Here is a 17,933-nt window from a genome sequence, read left to right on the forward strand (position 1 = left end):
TATTCTCTCTCTCTCTCTCTCTCTCTCACCACTATCAGGAGATATTGATTTTGTAGCCCAAAGGCTTTTACAGCATCAGGGGCATCGTAAGAGTTCTTTATCATCAATGCACAAGCAATCACACACCCATGAATGTTTCACACAAATCTGCACGGTTACACAAATATGGTGTATGTGTGTGTGTGTGCACAGTAAGGCGGTTTATATTAAGAACCTGTGCTTGTAAAATGCTCCCTGTTAAAAGTGGTCACATTTACCACTGCTGTGTGAAATTTTGCTGTCAAAAATTTCCTTTGAATAGGAATCGCGAAAGGACGACAAATGTTCCCTATGCAGATTTTGTTCATGTTCAACATAACTGACCAACATAAAGCTGCACAGCTGCTTGATTTGAAAGTGACTGTGTAAACAGTCATACATACATCACTACATTATTGATTATTGCTATTGGTTGTTTGATTATACGTTATTGGTCTGCGAAACAGCACCAAAGTATCACATTAGCCAAAATATTGCTAATGTGACCGCACTCAAACTCTGAATAGCATACATATTTCAGTATATTCAATATTACAGAAGGCAATGTTAAAATATGCTGCAATAAGCTCAGTTAAAAATAAAAGCAATCCATATTGTATACAAATAAATGTGTAATATGTTCAGTCCTGAATACTGAAGATTCATTTAAAAAAAGAAAGAAATTACACCCCCTGTAGTCTCTGTATTGCATTTTTTTATAAATTAAAATGTCTGGTATACACTTCCTTTCAAAAGTTTTTGGAACAAAGTATCTTATGTTTACCCAGGCTAAATTGATTTGATCAAAATGTATTAAAAAGTCATATTATGAATTATTATAACTTAAAACAACTATTTTCCCTTGCAATAAATTGTAATTTTAAATTTATTCTTGTGATAGCATTTTTTTTCAGTAGCTTTTAAGCCATGTCTCAGTAGCTCAACATATAGCTTTTAAGCAATATATATATACACACACACATATGCATTGAGGAATTTACAAAATGCATTGGCTGGATTCCTTACCAGGTCAAGAAAATATGAACATATTACCCCAGTTCTACGGTCTTAGTATCAGTTACAAATTATTATTACTTACCTATAAGACCCTTAATGGGTTTGCTCCTGCATACCTAACTAGTCTTCTACCATGCTACAATCCATCACGCTCCTTATGGTCACAAAACACTGGACTTTTGGTAGTTCCTAGGATAGCTAAGTCCACTAAAGGAGGTAGAGAATTTTCACATTTGGCTCCCAAACTCTGGAATAGCCTTCCTGATAACATCCGGGGTTCAAACACACTCTCTTTATTTAAAGGGGGGGGTGAAATGCTATTTCATGCATACTGAGTTTTTTACACTGTCAAAGAGTTGGATTCCCATGCTAAACATGGACAAAGTTTCAAAAATTAAGTTGTACGTTTGAAGGAGTATTTCTGTTCCAAAAATACTCCTTCAGGTTTGTCACAAGTTTCGGAAAGTTTTTTTCGAGTATGGCTCTGTGTGACGTTAGATGGAGCGGAATTTCCTTATATGGGTCTTAAGGGCACTTCTCCCGGAAGAGCGCATGCTCCCGTATAGCAGAGCACTGAGAGGCTGAGCACAGACAATCACTGATCAGAGGCAGAGCGAGAGCGTCGCGAAATGTCACAAAAGAAGTGTATTTTTGGTTGCCAGGGCAAGACAACACTGCACAGATTACCAAAAAAAAAAAAAAAAACAGCATTAAGGGACCAGTTGATGGAGTTTATTTTTACAGAGCATCAAAGGAGTTGTGCAAGTGTTTTTGTTTGTTCCCTGCATTTCGAAGATGCTTGTTTTACAAACAAGGCCCAGTTTGACGAATTTGCGTATCGTTTATTTCTTAATGATGATGCAATCCCAACGAAAAAGGGTCACGATCGTGTGTTGGAACCGCAGGCGGTGAGTAAAACTGCTTCAAATATCTCTGCCTTCTTGTTAGTGCGTCCGCCTCCCATGCCGAGACCCGGGTTCGAGCCCCGCTCGGAGCGAGTCGTTGCTGCTGCTGCTCTCGTTCAGTTTCAGCCTCGGGATCTGATTCTGGATCATAAATAAACGGCTGAATCTGACTGTAAGCCATGGTTTGTTTTGGATGATGGTTTTTTCCTCACAGTAATGTCACAGCTTCCACATGCTCTCAACGCAAAAGCCTACTGGCGCTCGTGATTCTTTAGCTCCGCCCACACGTCACGCTTCCAGTCGGTCGTGTTTTTCCGGGAAAAATCGGTACAGACATTCTTTCTCTTATGAATATAATAAAACTAAAGACTTTTTGGGGTTATGAAGGATGCAGTACTACTCTATAGGTACTCAAGATTAACAGGATATTGAGTGAAAATGAGCATTTCACCCCCCTTTAAATCTAGACTAAAGGCACATCTCTTTAGCCAAGCATTCAAAATAATGCATCTCATAATCTTGGACTGTAATTATATCTGATCAAATGATCATTATTATTCTCAAGCTTTTTTACTTGGTTGGAATATCAACTATGCTACAAATGTTTGTATTTGTTTCTCTGTTTTGCCACCTAGGATTGACACAAGCCTCAGTCTGGGTCCAGAACACCTGAGAAGAGATGATGCCAACCCCTCAGAGGACCTCAGATGATGCCAACCCTGAAACAACATACAGAACAAAAAAAAAATTGCTATAAGTTTGACTGCATCATATAATAATTTATGTTAATAGTGTTCACCGCCTGATTATGTTTCAAAATTAAAAGATAAAAAATCATGAGATGATATTCTGCCCAGAATATTGCCATTACGTCCCCTTGGAATTATAAGGTTCTATCTGCGTTCTGAGTAGTTTTGATAGATAGAACCTTTTTGTTTTTTCAATAAAAAATCCAAAAATGTACAAAACTTAAAATAAAACATCACATAATGTAAATAAATTGTCACAGATTAAGAATATGTGAATAACTCAATTTTGACAAAAATGTCAGATAGAACCTTATAATTCCAAGGGGACGATTACTTATTAAAAGCACACAATCAAATATCTGTCAAGCAGACAGAAAACAAGTCTTGGCCAATGGCTCTATATGGTTGTTTTCTCTGAGCTGCTCTCAGAGGGCACATACTGTATATCTAAGCTTTTACTCATCACTTCCATCCATTTACAGGGTTGGCATACACAGTTTCATAATGTAGTTAAAACATAAACACACAAAAAATCAACCCATAAAAATATGCAGTACTCATGTTGAATTCACACAAACATACACAGTCCTAAACACTCACACACACAAATGCTTCTGTAAATGACATCAAAAAGAGATCATCGTGTTGTTGCCATTGAAAACAAACCAAATTATCATCATCATTGGTTTTGTCTGCAGCTGACATCACTGCAGGAATGTTCTGAATTATTATATATACCTCAACAAGTCAAAAATCAAAGCATATAGCATCATTTCAACCACGGCTCGGTACTGAGCCAAGACCTGGGGGTTGGGGACCTCTGTTATAACCTACTTGCCTAACACTAACCTGCAGAAATAGTCACTCATCGATTCAGAAAAGGTAAATTCTTAGTGAATGGATTCAAAAGATATGAGTCACTGAGATTAATCAACATCCCTAATGCTAAAGGCCAAGCATCTTTAAACTGTGTTTTGGCACAAATTCATACTTTGCTGAAGCTATAGCGAAGTTGGGCAGATTAATTGCCCTAATCCTTAACAACCATGAATGAAAATATCTAGGGTAAAAGAAGCTACATTCAAATCAGGATGACAACCCAACAAGCACAAACATGATGATGTCCAGTATAAAATCAGAGTCTGCAAAACCAGTTGAGAGCCAGTAAACTATAACACACACACACATACTGAGAGATGATCTGGGATCTACTCTTTCTCTCTCTCTCTCTCTCTCTCTCTCTCTCTCTCTCTCTCTCTCTCAGTGGAACATGAGCTTGTCTGATGACAAGTGGTGAGTCACAATGTGGGCTGGTGAATAATCTTGATTTAAACACACTCATACACCCACACACATGTATACACACGCTGACCTGTGTTCTAAATGTGAGAGATGTGTCTTATGTAAAGCTATCAGGAGATTGTAAGACTGCAGCTTTAAATATTAGCTTCATTCACTCCAGTTAAAACAGAAAGAGGTTAAATACACTCAAATACAGTAAGAAAAACACACCACAACATTGAACAAAAGTGTTAATGCCGAATATGATGGTGGGATGTACTATTACTTAAAGTTTAAGTGTGTTATTTTATTTGAAATTACAATATTTATTTTACCCCTATGCAAAGACATTTATTCAAAGACAACTAGGACCTGTGAACTTTAACTTTTAGAAGACTGTAAACACTGTTGCTCTGTGGCTTTTTGAAAGCATTTCTTAGATTGATTGAGAGTTCTTACATGTCAATGTCTGGCTTAACCAATGGCATGAGTTTAGGGCATTGTTTTTTTTTTCTTTTAAAATGTCACTAATGCTGCTGAAATTCTGCACTGCCACTTTAAATATCAGAATAGTAACAGTTTATACTTAAAAAAAAGGTTATTTATAAAATAGTGATTTAGCCTCTTTTTCTGTCTGTTTCTTTTTCTCACTCTTTCTGTCTGTTGGTGGCTAGGGAGACTTTGTGGGATTAAAGTCAAACCACAGTTCCCAACAGAACACATCCATCAAGCACTATTTTCAATCTAATCAGCTCAGGAAATTTAACATTATCTAAAAGGTCAAGTATATTTAAATGACAGGCATGTCTCTTGTTCAAGGGCAATCACTAATTATAATGATGACAATAATAGATGAACAGATAACTGAGTGCACAAAAAAAAAATGGAGAATAGGACAATGGATAATAGCCTAATGCTGGAGATTTTTATTTTTTTTTTCAGTTGCTGCAACCTTCAATTTAGATAAAATAACCACCTGCTGCTCTGTTGCTGAGGGAGTGGAAAATGCATGTGACAGAAATTAGCATTTCCTTTCAGGTAATGTGTATGCAATTGTGCATATGTGCGCTGTATGGTTATCGAATATGAATAAAAGCAACTGTTATAATAATAGCTCAAACATTAACATTTTGCTAATTCCTCACCCTCAAGTTCCAAATCTGCATGACTTAGTTTCTTCCAGGAAAGAAAAACAAAACAATAATAATAATAATAATTTAAATTAGCTAGATGGTTGATTAGCTGTATTATTATTATTATTAGTACTAGTAGTAGTATTGAAAACTTTAAGAAGGTAGTTTGACCTGTATTCTGCTACTGTGATTCTCTCGGATGATGCAGTAACTTACCGCGGGGGAGAAAAAAATCCATTCAGTTTGTCCAGTGACTGTAAACAGTCATCAGATCTGTCAGACTAAAGTCTCAAATCCAATGAGATATTCTTGATATATTCTTGATTGTCCACACCTTCCTAAAATTCCTAGTTTAAACACACCACCATGTCTATGTCACTGTGTGGGAAGATTTGCATAACACCACCCAAATGTTCATGAAAAGAAAGAAGGCGCAACTTTTATTCTCAATTGTTGTTGCCACTGCTACCATGTTGTTCAGCTACAATGTTGCTTTGTTATGCCTATAGCTGATCCACGCTGGTCGCTGAGGAAATACATCAACTTTGCACTGTGGATCGCTGGATCGGCTTTCACCATGGATGAAGCGGAGTCCAGCCCAGGGTCGTCACATGTGTTTGACGCAAGCCTGCGGTGTGTGTAACTGTGTGATGCATTTTATGGAAAGGTGTTTCCTGACCCTGCAGAGTAGCTTACAATGGGTCTGTGCTCAAAAGTGCTTGCTGTTTGTCGTTTCTCCGATCACAAATGCAGACATGATTTTATGGTTATGTGGTGCAATACGCAACTCAACACGTAAAAACACAGTATAAGTATTTATGATTAGTAAATATGTCCCCACTGGATGCAACAAATGCCTGTTTGTAATGGGTTTTATTGGTTTTGTCTCATTTGTCTCAAGAAAAGTCACACAGTATGTTAAGGCGCCTAACATTTCTGTCACACGTTTGAGGAATTCAGCCAATCACAACGCACTGGATAGCTGGCTAATCAGTGTACACCTCACTTTTCAGAACGATGAGCTTTGTAAAAATGTATGCATCTAGAAAGGTATAGGCATAGAGGAGAAACAATAATGTACTGTACAATATTTAAAAATAATGTGTTTTTTAACCTTAAACCGTATAAACACATTGCAGTAGACCAAATACACAACATAATGTTCTTTTAGCAACGTCATATGACCCCTTTAAGACCCATCAAATCTGAATTTAAGACATTTAAAGACTTTTAAAAGACCACAGACACCCTAGTTTCAGTGATAAGTAATCTGAATGATTCTGATTCGCCATTGCATTCATAAGCTCAACAGAATTGTGTGTGATTGGTTATAATGCGCAACACTGTAAAAAAACATCAAAATATTTTAGTAATATATTTTTATTGTGGTATTGTAAATTCAGGGCACAAAAAAAAGTTATAAATACATAACTGAAATACGGGACACGGATTAACATGTATACTGTACATGCTGGACAGAGAAAAACTACATGTATATCTGTTACTCCAAACTGCAACTACACACAGAAACAAACACACACACACACACACACACACACACAACATGCCTCTTGCTTGACATCAAATCAGTTCTGCTCATTCATCCATTCATCTCTGTATTTTTATTCTATCTCTCTCATCTCCTTTTCTGTATCTCTAATATTCCCATTAGCCTTTTTCTATCTGCTTGTCATACAGGTCGAGTTCATGAGTGCACACACACAGACAGAGCTAAAAACAGCAAGTAGAATTTGTCTAGCAAATAAAAAGGCGGACAAGCTGTCTGCCAACCAAAAAAAAAAAAAAAAAAAAAAAAAAAAAACATTTGTAAAACCCTACTGCAAATGACTACATATACAAAGTAGTGTATAATGCAAATAGAAAAATAAAATTAACACATTTAAATTAAAGGAATAAAGGTAACTTTATTAACAATTTGAATAACAAATATTAAACTAAATGTGGCAATAATAGAGTAAGTTTTAGTTTCTATTTCCGTTTGTTTTTCTATAAATCTCTCTGTCTGTCTATACACACAGGATACCCACAACAGCAAAAAAAAAAAAGAAAAAAAAAGAACAAAGTAATTAGGATATAAATAGAAAATAAATAAGTAAAAAGAATGTAAGAGAGAGATAGAGAGAGCAAGACAAAAAGTTTAGTGGCAGAAGATGAACAACATTCATTTTATAACACATCTTTTCATTTCTCCTGCCCTATCCATTCCTGTGTTCATTTGGAACACTTGAAAGGCAATCAGAGAGGCCCTGACTCCTGAGGATATTGATTGAGCACAGGCCCACATGTGTCTGCGTGAGATTTGATCTGTGTCCATAACTCTCATGGGACCATATTTGTATCTGTGCAGACAGAATGTTTAGTGTATACTTAAAGGTATAGATCACCCAACTATATCAAAATTTGGTCATCATCCACTCCTTCTGATATAAAGGTGGGGGGATTTGTGTTTATATTCGTGATGATTTTAATTGGAATGATGTTGACATAAATGTGGGGAGAGGGGTTATAATATTGCTGGATGTTATAATAAGTTGTAAATGGAGAAGCGCCCTCTCCTTGGATGAATCAAACAATAATTAAATGAATATAAAATAGAATAGAAATAAAGTATTGTCTAAATATAGGAGGATGGAGGATATAGATAATTTTGAAAATTTATAAAGTATTTAGAAATATTTAGTACAGAAAAAGATGAAGGTATCAAAGATTAATTGTATTAATTGTCAATAAAGAGGAAGGTCTGGGGATTCTAAATCAATATGGAAGGTATTAAATAAGATTGCACCGATGGGTAAGTCTGACCCAATTAACCTCACCCAAGATTTAAGGGTTAGTTGTTGAAGGTGTGATAGAATTTGATAGAAATAAAGTTGCAAATAAGTTGAATAGTTCTTTCACATTTGTTGCTACAAGTTAAGTCCAAAAATTCCCACTGAATAACGCAGTCTAAGGGATTGAATTTGTTAGAGGTGTTTATCAAAGAAAAGGTATGTTGCCAAATTCTATTTCTTTCAGATAAGTTTCAGTGGAAGATATAAAGGCCATTTTAGAGCAATTAAATGTGTCTAAAGAGACTGGGTTTGAATGAAATTCCAGCAAGGTTTTTATGGGATGGAGCAAGTATTATTGCACCTACTCTCACATATATATATATGATCAATCTTTCATTGAAGAAACGTATAGAACCAGCAGCTATGAAGATAGTAAAAATGATTCCATTATTTAAGAAGGGAAGCAGACCAGGATCCAGGAAATTATCCACCAGTTCATATACTGATAGTTGTTTCTAAAATAATAGAAAAAGTGGTGTTCCAGCAAATGTCTAAGTATTTAATTAAAAATAAAATGTCAGTTATGTATTAGAAAGTCTTATTCAACTGATATTATTATTATTATTACAACGTGCATATTATTTAAGATTTTATTAGAAAAGAGACTGGTAGAGAAAACATGGGATGGTTCTGCTGGATCTGCAGAAAGCTTTTTGATACTGTTAACCATTTAATATTATTAGAAAAAGTAAGTGCTTTCGGATTTTCATGTACAGTAAAATCTGGGTTGGCTTCTTATCTAACAGGGAGAGTGAAGAAGGTAGAAGGTTCAATTGTGAATGGGGTTCTGCAGTGTAGAGTATTGGTCCACTATTGTTTGTATTATATATTAACGATATTCAGGCTGCATGTGAGGGAAATATGTTTTTATATGCTGATGCTGCTGCTCTTTTAGTCACAGATATGAGACTGAACGAATACAGGAGAAATTAGCTAAGGAGCTTGTTAAGGTGAAGGAATGGCTGGCTGAAAATAAGCTTTTATAACATCCATTATCTTTGGGTCAAATTATAAATTGCATAAGGCCAAGGACTCTTGATGGTTATGTCCTAGCAAATAGAACATTGTTTAATTACCTTGGCTGTGTTTTGGATAATAATTTAAGTGGAGTAAATATGATTTGGAAAGTGTTGCAGAAAGTTAATGCTAGAATCCAATACATTAGAAGGTTTTTTTTTTATTTAATTTTTTTTTTTTTTTTTTTTTTTTGTGACAGTTTAAGGGTGCTTGCCATAGGACTTTTTCGATGTAGTTTTGAGTATGCATGTAACTCTTTGATGATTGACTCATCTTGTATGTGGATGGCAAAACTGCAAGAATGACAAAACAAATTGGTAAAATTAGTTTTAGAATTGCAAGGTTTTAATCATGTGGAAAATAGACACTTTCAGCAGCTTGGGTGGTTAATTATAGATTGGCATGTTTAAATCTAAAAGTGGTACATCAAATAATTCATAATAGAGCTCCAGTGTATTATAATTCTTATTTTTCCCAGTTTAAATTAAGAAATGGTCATTTTACTAGACAGAGAATTATGAATCTTAATTTATGTAGGTTTAAGACTTTGTAAAAAGTTGCCTTTGGACATTTAGGTTATGATCGATTATAAGGGTTTTAACAAAAAAAAGTGTAGAAAATGTTTTTAGATAGGTTGTGTCAAATTGGACATATGTGACTCTGGAGCATAAAACCTTAAGTCACTGGGGTATATTTTTAGCAATAGCCAAAAAAAATAAAATAAATAATAATAATAATAAAACGGGTCAAAATTATCGATTTTTCTTTTATGCCAAAAATCATTAGGATATTGAATAAAGATCATGTTCCATGAAGATATTTTGTACATTTCCTACCGTAAATATATCATAATGTTATTTTTGATTAGTAATATGTAATTTTTTGCACTGTCAGATTCCAGATTGTATTTCGGCCAAATATTGTCCTATCCAAACCATACACCAATGGAAAGTTGATTTATTCAGCTTTTAGATTATGTATAAATCTCAATTTAAAAATATAATTTTTTTTAAGATCAATTTTTGACACTTAAGACTGGTTTTGTGGTCCAAGGTCACATATTTGGATTACTGTACAGTTATGAAGTTTGCCTCTGTGGTGTGTGTTTGAGTGTGAAAGTTATATATATATATATATATATATATATATATATATATATATATATATATATATATATATATATATATATATATATATATATATATATATATATATATATATATATTGTAATGAAGTGTATGCGAAAAAAATGCCTGTAATCACAAATATTACAACTATTATTAAGGACCACAATGGAAATAAGTATTGTTACTTTATTGTGTTATCCTTAATTTTTTTTTTTTTTTTTTTAATAAGAGTTTGCTAAGGTTAAAAACTAGCACATTATACAGTATAAAATATGTTTTGATCACAAGGTCTAAATGCTACCATTCACCATTGAAAAAGCGTTTATTCTATTGTAAGAGTGCAGGAATTTTCTACTCAGTGTGATTACACTGTTTGTGTGTGTGTGTGTGTGTGTGTGTGTGTGTGTGTGTGTGTGTGTGTGTGTGTTGCTTGTGTAAAAGTCAGTCAATCAATTTTTTTTTTTCCCTGCATCATTCTTTTGATCTACTCTTCAACCTCTCCACCTCCACACTCATAAAGCCCATAGGCCTTTCTTTCAGTTGCTCTAATTGCAATCATTTCCGCAAAATGAACAAATAATGTCATTTATCTCTCTTTTCCATCCTTGCCTTGCCATATCCCCCACATTCCCTCCATCCCTCTAATAATCTGCAAGTCCAAAACTTGACCATCGATCAAACCAAGATCAGGTCAAGGAGGCCGTTTACATGCATTACACGCACATCAAAACAGCACAGTGCACACTAGGGCTGCGCCCTGATAGTCAACTAATCATTAGTCGACCAGAAGAGGCTTGGTCGACCAAAATTGTATTGGTCGCTTTGTCGCAAATATATATATATATACAAATAAAAAAAAAATATCAGTATACAGTACACTGGGCAGGACCTCCAAACACTTGCCTATCAATAACTGACCTCAAATATGGCTTTGACTCAGAAATTTTTAAGTATTAGTGACTTTACATGTCTACTCGATGTAATGTTAACCAAGAGAAATGTAAGCTATTCAAGTGTCTATGCGGCGAGTGGAAGAGTAGCTCGCTGCAGGACAGATGGAGGTGCCAGTGCGTTGACTTGCATTTCAAATTCTATTTATTTTTGGTCATACAGATAAGAGTAATACATCTTTCAAATCTGTAAAGACTTTCAAGACTGTAAAGATGTTTGTTTGTGTCCACTCACAATAAAATAATGTAAAATAATGAAAGCAAACAAGATGTGCTTATGCCGTATTGGTCTGTGAACTTGAGCACGTAACACAGTGTATATTTTTACCTTACAGACACAAAAATTATGTATATGGAGAAAGAAATATCTACTTTCAAATGTACCAATTCAATCTGTATGAAACATGGACACAGGCGAATCACTACTGTGGAGATGACAAGTCAGTGTCACCGACTTAATCTTTTAAACCAAGAACAAAGAAAGCACTAGTTTATCAAAATATTAAAATGTTATTGCAGTCCTTACTGTTTTTTTTTTCCTGACACATACATAACCATTACTTCTGCCGGTGCACTGTGTCAAGGTTTATGCATATGCTTGAGCACTTATTAGGCTATGTAGGCAATTTATGCAGCATGTTGTGGATGTATTGGCTCTGCCACAGCAGCAGCATAGCAGATCTATTCCGCCAAGACCAAATACATTAACATTGTCATGTACATTACCACGCCAATCCCTCTGAGAGTTGTCATGACAGAACTGAAGCCTGAAAGGATAGAAGCCTCAAGGACACACAAACATAATCCAAATATTATCTTAGGTACAGAATGAAAGCCCTTAAAAAAACACACACACACACACACACACATTATCACATGATTGACCTTTCTACTCCGCTGCTTTGAATATCTGTATGACCTTTTAATATATTCATAACTAGAAGAAAAATATCCACAACTATGTAGTAAAGTAAGTGTAAGTGTTTAATAAGGTCACTGTGATTTTGCCAAGTTGGACATGTTCCTACATCAACATCTTTTGATGATGCTGGATCAACATTATTGTCCAAAAATTCAGAATTAATCCAATCCCTACCACTAAACCTAACCCTAACCATAATTTATTCCTAAAATCAGAGAGAAATGATAGCTTATTAACAAGGGTAGATAAGCCCCTTACCCTGATTTGAAGCCTAAAACAGATATTTCCTGAAAAGTTTCCTGAAATCTCATTTCTGATTGGTTGACTGGAATGTTGTTCCATGATCAACAAGGATGTTGATCTAACATGTTGTACTCGGTGAAATCACACTCAACAAATGTTTAAATTGTAGGGACCAACCATTCCCAGATAGACAGTAAAACCAGAAATCACCTACATTTTGTGGAGCAGCTAATGGGCCAAAGAGGAAATTACTTATTAAACATACTAATTGATGTTTTAATGTAAATGTAAACATGCAGAAAGGTTTCTATGTAAGTCAGCTGAAGGAAAATAGGCCAGTATAAAACAACAGAAGTTGATTTGTGAAGTCCATATGTTAAGATATAGCAAAATATGTGTGTGTGTTTGTGTGTATGTCCTGTATCTTGTTGTGGCCATAAAATGTCCATTAATTTAATTAGCGGTGTTCACTATAAATCAGTTTAAATCAAATGTTATGTCTCTGCACAGGTCCCTTGCTACAGTCTGTGTGTGTGTGTGTGTGTGTGTCTGTCTGTCTTAATCATGGGCATGGCAATCTTTTCTGAGTACACAACACAAAGATTTGATAACAGGATGAATATTAATTATTCTGGTGACATCACTGTAATACTTGCAAACCGAATTGTGACTAGTGTTCTCTTCTACTATTTATTTAGCCATAGACCATTAGTCAGTGTAGTCATATTTTTAATGTTTGAAAGGAATGACAATAAAGCTGTGAGGAACAGACCAATTGCCGATATGCCAGTTGTTCATCAAACAAAAGATATTTCCTAATTAAATCTTTAGTAGACAAAAACAATTTTGAAAGTGTGTTTTGAAATGTGCGTGATATAAAGCCTTTATACAATATGCAATGTACCACTGTAAAGAATATAGTCTGTCTACAAAGACAGTGACTCGTACTTGTTGACTCAGCAGGATGTGTTTTAAATGTCTGATATGCAGAACCAAAGCCTAAAACCTAGACTTACCTACAGCATTAACACTATTCTAATACTGCAATGATATTTCCTAAAAGAAATAGTGTATAAATATCAAAAAGAACAATGAGACATTTCAAATGGCTCAGCTTTACATGACAATCATAGATCCCTGTCAGTGGTGACAAAATGTCAATAACTGAAGCTGTAGCCATAACCAGTCCAATGTTGCCCCTGTATCTCTCCTTTGAGTTCACACTTTGGTGAAGTAATGCTGCACAGACTGTCGGGTAGCAGTCTGCATCAGTGCAGGCTCAGCAAATGTGTGTATTGAGGGTACATAGAAGCCATAATGGGGAATCAGACCCTTAAGCCACTGGATGACTGCAACATCAAGTGCCCCATTTGGGACAGGGCCATTGTGTTTAAGGGTTTCATGCATAAGAATGAGAGCAAGTCTAGTACACATTACAGCTTATTTTCACTAGAATTAATAAAGATACTGTAAATCAAGCAAGCAGTTTGGTTTTTGTGACATTCAGAACAAGGTAAATCTAAAATCAAATACACTACCATTCAAGAAAGCCTGTACCAATCAAGTCTCTCATGCTCACCAAGGCTGCATGTATCTGATTAAAAATACAGTATTGTAAAATAGTATTACGATGTCTCTTGAATATTTAAAAATGTTATTCATTCCTGTGATGACAATAATAACTTTATTCTTCAGTGTCACATGATCCTTCAGAAATCATTCTAGTATGCTGATTTGGTTTTTAAGAAACATTTCTTATTATTATCAATGTTGTGATGCTTAGTATTTTTTCTGGAAACTGTGATACATATATTTTGTAAGATTTTTTGATGAACAAAGTTCAAAAGAACAGCATTTAAATCAAATGAATAATGATTTAATATGAATTTCATTTTAAATGAATGTTAAATAAAAGTATACATTTATTTCGCAAAAAACTTCCATATAAGTCTTACCAATCATATTTGAAAGGAAATTTTGTATACTATATGTATGTATGTGGTCATGATAAAATATGATATTAAATGGAAAGAACAAAATTAATGTTAAAATCAAATGTATCAAAGTGTAGCTGTTTTAAAAAATCAACATGAGAGAACTGGTGCAAAGATTTTGTAAATATTGCGTGAGGCTGTAAAGAAGGGTGACATATTGTCAGCAGGAAAGATGGCAGCAGCGTGCTAACTATCAGCATTAGCGCAAAAATCTCAGCATTATTCACTGTCACTCTGACCACACGCACAAGACATCTGTCATTGCATTGGTGTTTGTGCATGTTACTGGTGTGGCTGTGTTAGATCTGTTTGGATGAGCGTCTGAGTGTGTGTGTGTGTGTGTGTGTGTGTTGCGCCCATCATTCCGACATTAACTAGACAGAGGCTGCAGTGAACTCTAAACGTGCCCTGCCTGATAATGAAAACAGTTCCTGCTCTTTGACACTCTCTCTCTCCCCATTCCAATAAAAATGTAACAGAAAGGGGGGGGGGGGGGGGGGGGGCGGGCGCTGGTTGTTGTGTGAAGGTTGCATGACTCCGCCCACATCTGCTTTTGCAATCTCACCAAAATTCTTCATCACTCCAATATCAATTCAACTCTCTCTCTTTCCGCTAGTCCACTTTGATGAGAATCGACAGCTTATCACAGAGGAGAATTCTATTACCTGTTCGCATCTACAGTACGCACTTACAATCACTGGCACACATACAAACTTACAAACTCTCTGAGAAACACATTGAATTGAATTATGTGTTTGAACACATACATGCGCACACACACACATGGGTAGAGAATTCTATTACCAGCCCCCTATTGGACAGTAATCCTCTCTTCACTTCCTCGCTACGATAAGGACTACTTCACACAAAAAGCAGCCTATAGTGGACCCGTGTCACACAGAAGACCCTTACAAAAACACCGGAGATGAATGACACATATGCTCAAAGGTGAGAGGCCCATGTTTGGAAGGGAGTCAGCTGTCGCCCTCAGTCATGCACCAATCCACAAGTGAAAATAATTTGGCATGCAATGCCAGTGAATTGACCGCTACAGGGTTGCTATTAGAGAACACATGAGTCATGCAGGTGATGCTGAACTATGTGATCTTAGTGGTGTTATCGTAGGATTAATACTGAAGAAGTGCAATAAAATAAATAACTGAGCCAAAATGTTAATGACTAAATATTACAGTATACAAATCCACTACTCAGGAAATCAAAGGTCATGTTACAAGCATATCAACTATGCTAGGTGGAATTATTATTTATTTATTTATTTTCTGAGGACTTGGTACACTTTTCTATGGTAGCCCGTTTCCGCAACTGAATAAAAAATAAAATAAGGTAATTGCAACTTTTTATCTCACAATTGTGAGTTATATAGTCAAAATTGCTAGTTATAAAGTCAGAATTGTGAAATATAAACATGCAATTCTGAATTTTTTTCTCAGAATTGTGAGTTCATATCTTTTTTTTCTGAATGATTTTTTTTTATATCTTCACCTGGTAATGTTTGACAATAAAACTCACAATTGTGAGACTGAGACAGATCCATTTGTTTTTTACCTCCCATGGGTCCCATCAATGTTCAAGCCAAACTTACACAACTGCATACACTAACGCACACACAAGCAGCCAGCATAATCACTTAAGACTTTGTTACATCAACATGACCTACTTGATGTAGGTCAGGGATCAAATTTATTTACACATGTACTGAGCTACATTTTTCATGTATTGTCTCGAAACAAAATCTTAAGACTGTTTTTTGCCCATGTTTGATTCTATAACATTGCTTCCTTTCCACAAGCTCAGAATGATTTTATAGGATTAGTATGAGATTGATTATTTTTCTTCATTCATGGAGCTTGTGCAGTTAGCTGACTGCAGTGAAGTGAATGCCACACCAATCTCAGCCCTGCATTCTGCCACCCTGCCAAGATCTGCATCAACACACACACACACACACACACACATGCATAGATGACATCAACAAATCTGGTTAGTATGATGCATTCCTTGCTTACTTCAGCATTGTGCCTATTTTAACACACAGTACATTATGCAAGCGTATCTTTTACAACTGTCAGCTGTCTTTTTTCCTAGACTATAAAGAGAGACACTCATTTAAGATTTATTTACAAATCTTTCTAAAATGAACACAAATTTTAACTCATACAAACACAGAGATGCTGAGTATTCTCCTATAAAAATGATTTGCAGAGAGTGTAAAAAGTGAGTGCACAGAAAGTTTGATAATCAATAGTGCATATATATATATATATACTGTACATATATTTAATTTTTTTCTTACCGACCCCAAACATTTAAATGGTAGCATGTATATTACACTATATATAAAAAAAACCTCTAATATTGAAGAATAACCAATATATGAAGCACCCATATGTGCTTGTTAAGCCTTTTTTATTTTAAAACTATAGGCATTATTGGGCCCAGTACTCCTTGCAGCGTATGTAAAGCAACGCAATAATGATCAAAATTTTTTGCACGCAGTGAGTTCTTCACAATAGTCCATGCCAAAACTGTCAGTTGACACAAAAATGACTCCCAACAGAGTCAAAGCCCCTTCTTTTCATGCCTCATTAGCATGTAATACATATGGAAGGAAGGATAGACAGACAGTAACAGCAGAGGGGGAAAAAGTATCTTGAAGAAAGAGAGAGACAGGGAGAGTCATGCTTTTCATAGTTAAGTAACACAGTCCATAGTTATCTACGGTAATGACAGGTCCATAATTAGCACAAAGTCACTGTGATGCAAAAATGGCCTACTATCTCTCTTTTCCTCCCTCCTTTCATCATTTCATCTGCCACATGATTTCTTGGCATTTCTTGCCTCTGCTTCCTGCTTTGTCTGCTTTGTGTGATATATATATATATATATATATATATATATATATATATATATATATATATATATATATATATATATATATATATATATATATATGTATATATATATATATATATTTTTTTTTTTTTTTTTTTTTTTTTTTTTTTTTGCAGGAAATGTTTCCAAATCATAAAAGACTCCAGACACTCAAGCGGTACAAGTGCTGGCATCAAGTTAAAGGAACATGATTAATTTATTCATGTGGCTAAGAAATAAATCAAATCACACATTTGCTTCTAAATTCTCATCATTCTCTCTCTCTCTCGTTAATGTATTTCCATTGCATCTGTAATGGAATTATTAGTTTTATTAAGACCAACATGGAATCTGCTGACTTTGCATTTTCTATGTTTGGGGGAAATCTGCAAAATGGAATGGAATGTGGAATGGATTTAAATGTGGAAAACATTAACAATAGTGAGTTTTATTAGCCGCTTAAAGCTTTTTAGCTTTAAATGTGCTTCAGTACTGCTATTCGCAAAGTAGCTGGACCTTTTTTTATTGTTAACAAACATGATGTAAACACATCTGCATGAATGACTGAAGCTGGGAACTTTCCCAGCAAATCGAATCAGACATCTCTAAAAATAAAACATTATTGTAGGCTTACTGGTAGGGCAAGAATACTGATTTGACTCAATTGATTTGCTGTGGAGTTTTGCAGACACTGATTCCATGTGGGCCTGTTAAATAATGCTGCCAAAGAAATTACAGAAAAAAAATGCTAAGGTAATGCTAATATGGGTTTCTATTAGTGGCCAGTACTCACGTTCATGCATTATTTATCCAGCTATGTTGGAACTGGGTGT

The 17,933-nt window shown here is 35.1% G+C and overlaps 1 protein-coding gene across 11 annotated transcripts in view; it reads right to left on the reverse strand.

The window, feature by feature from the left end:
- LOC128019832 (syntaxin-binding protein 5-like) overlaps positions 1 to 17,933 on the reverse strand; it is a 135,937-nt gene that overhangs the window by 98,635 nt on the left and 19,369 nt on the right. The gene's annotated exons all lie outside the window — the stretch shown is intronic.

The sequence above is a fragment of the Carassius gibelio genome, chromosome A9 (genome assembly GCF_023724105.1).
Source record: "Carassius gibelio isolate Cgi1373 ecotype wild population from Czech Republic chromosome A9, carGib1.2-hapl.c, whole genome shotgun sequence".
Classification (NCBI taxonomy): domain Eukaryota; kingdom Metazoa; phylum Chordata; class Actinopteri; order Cypriniformes; family Cyprinidae; genus Carassius; species Carassius gibelio.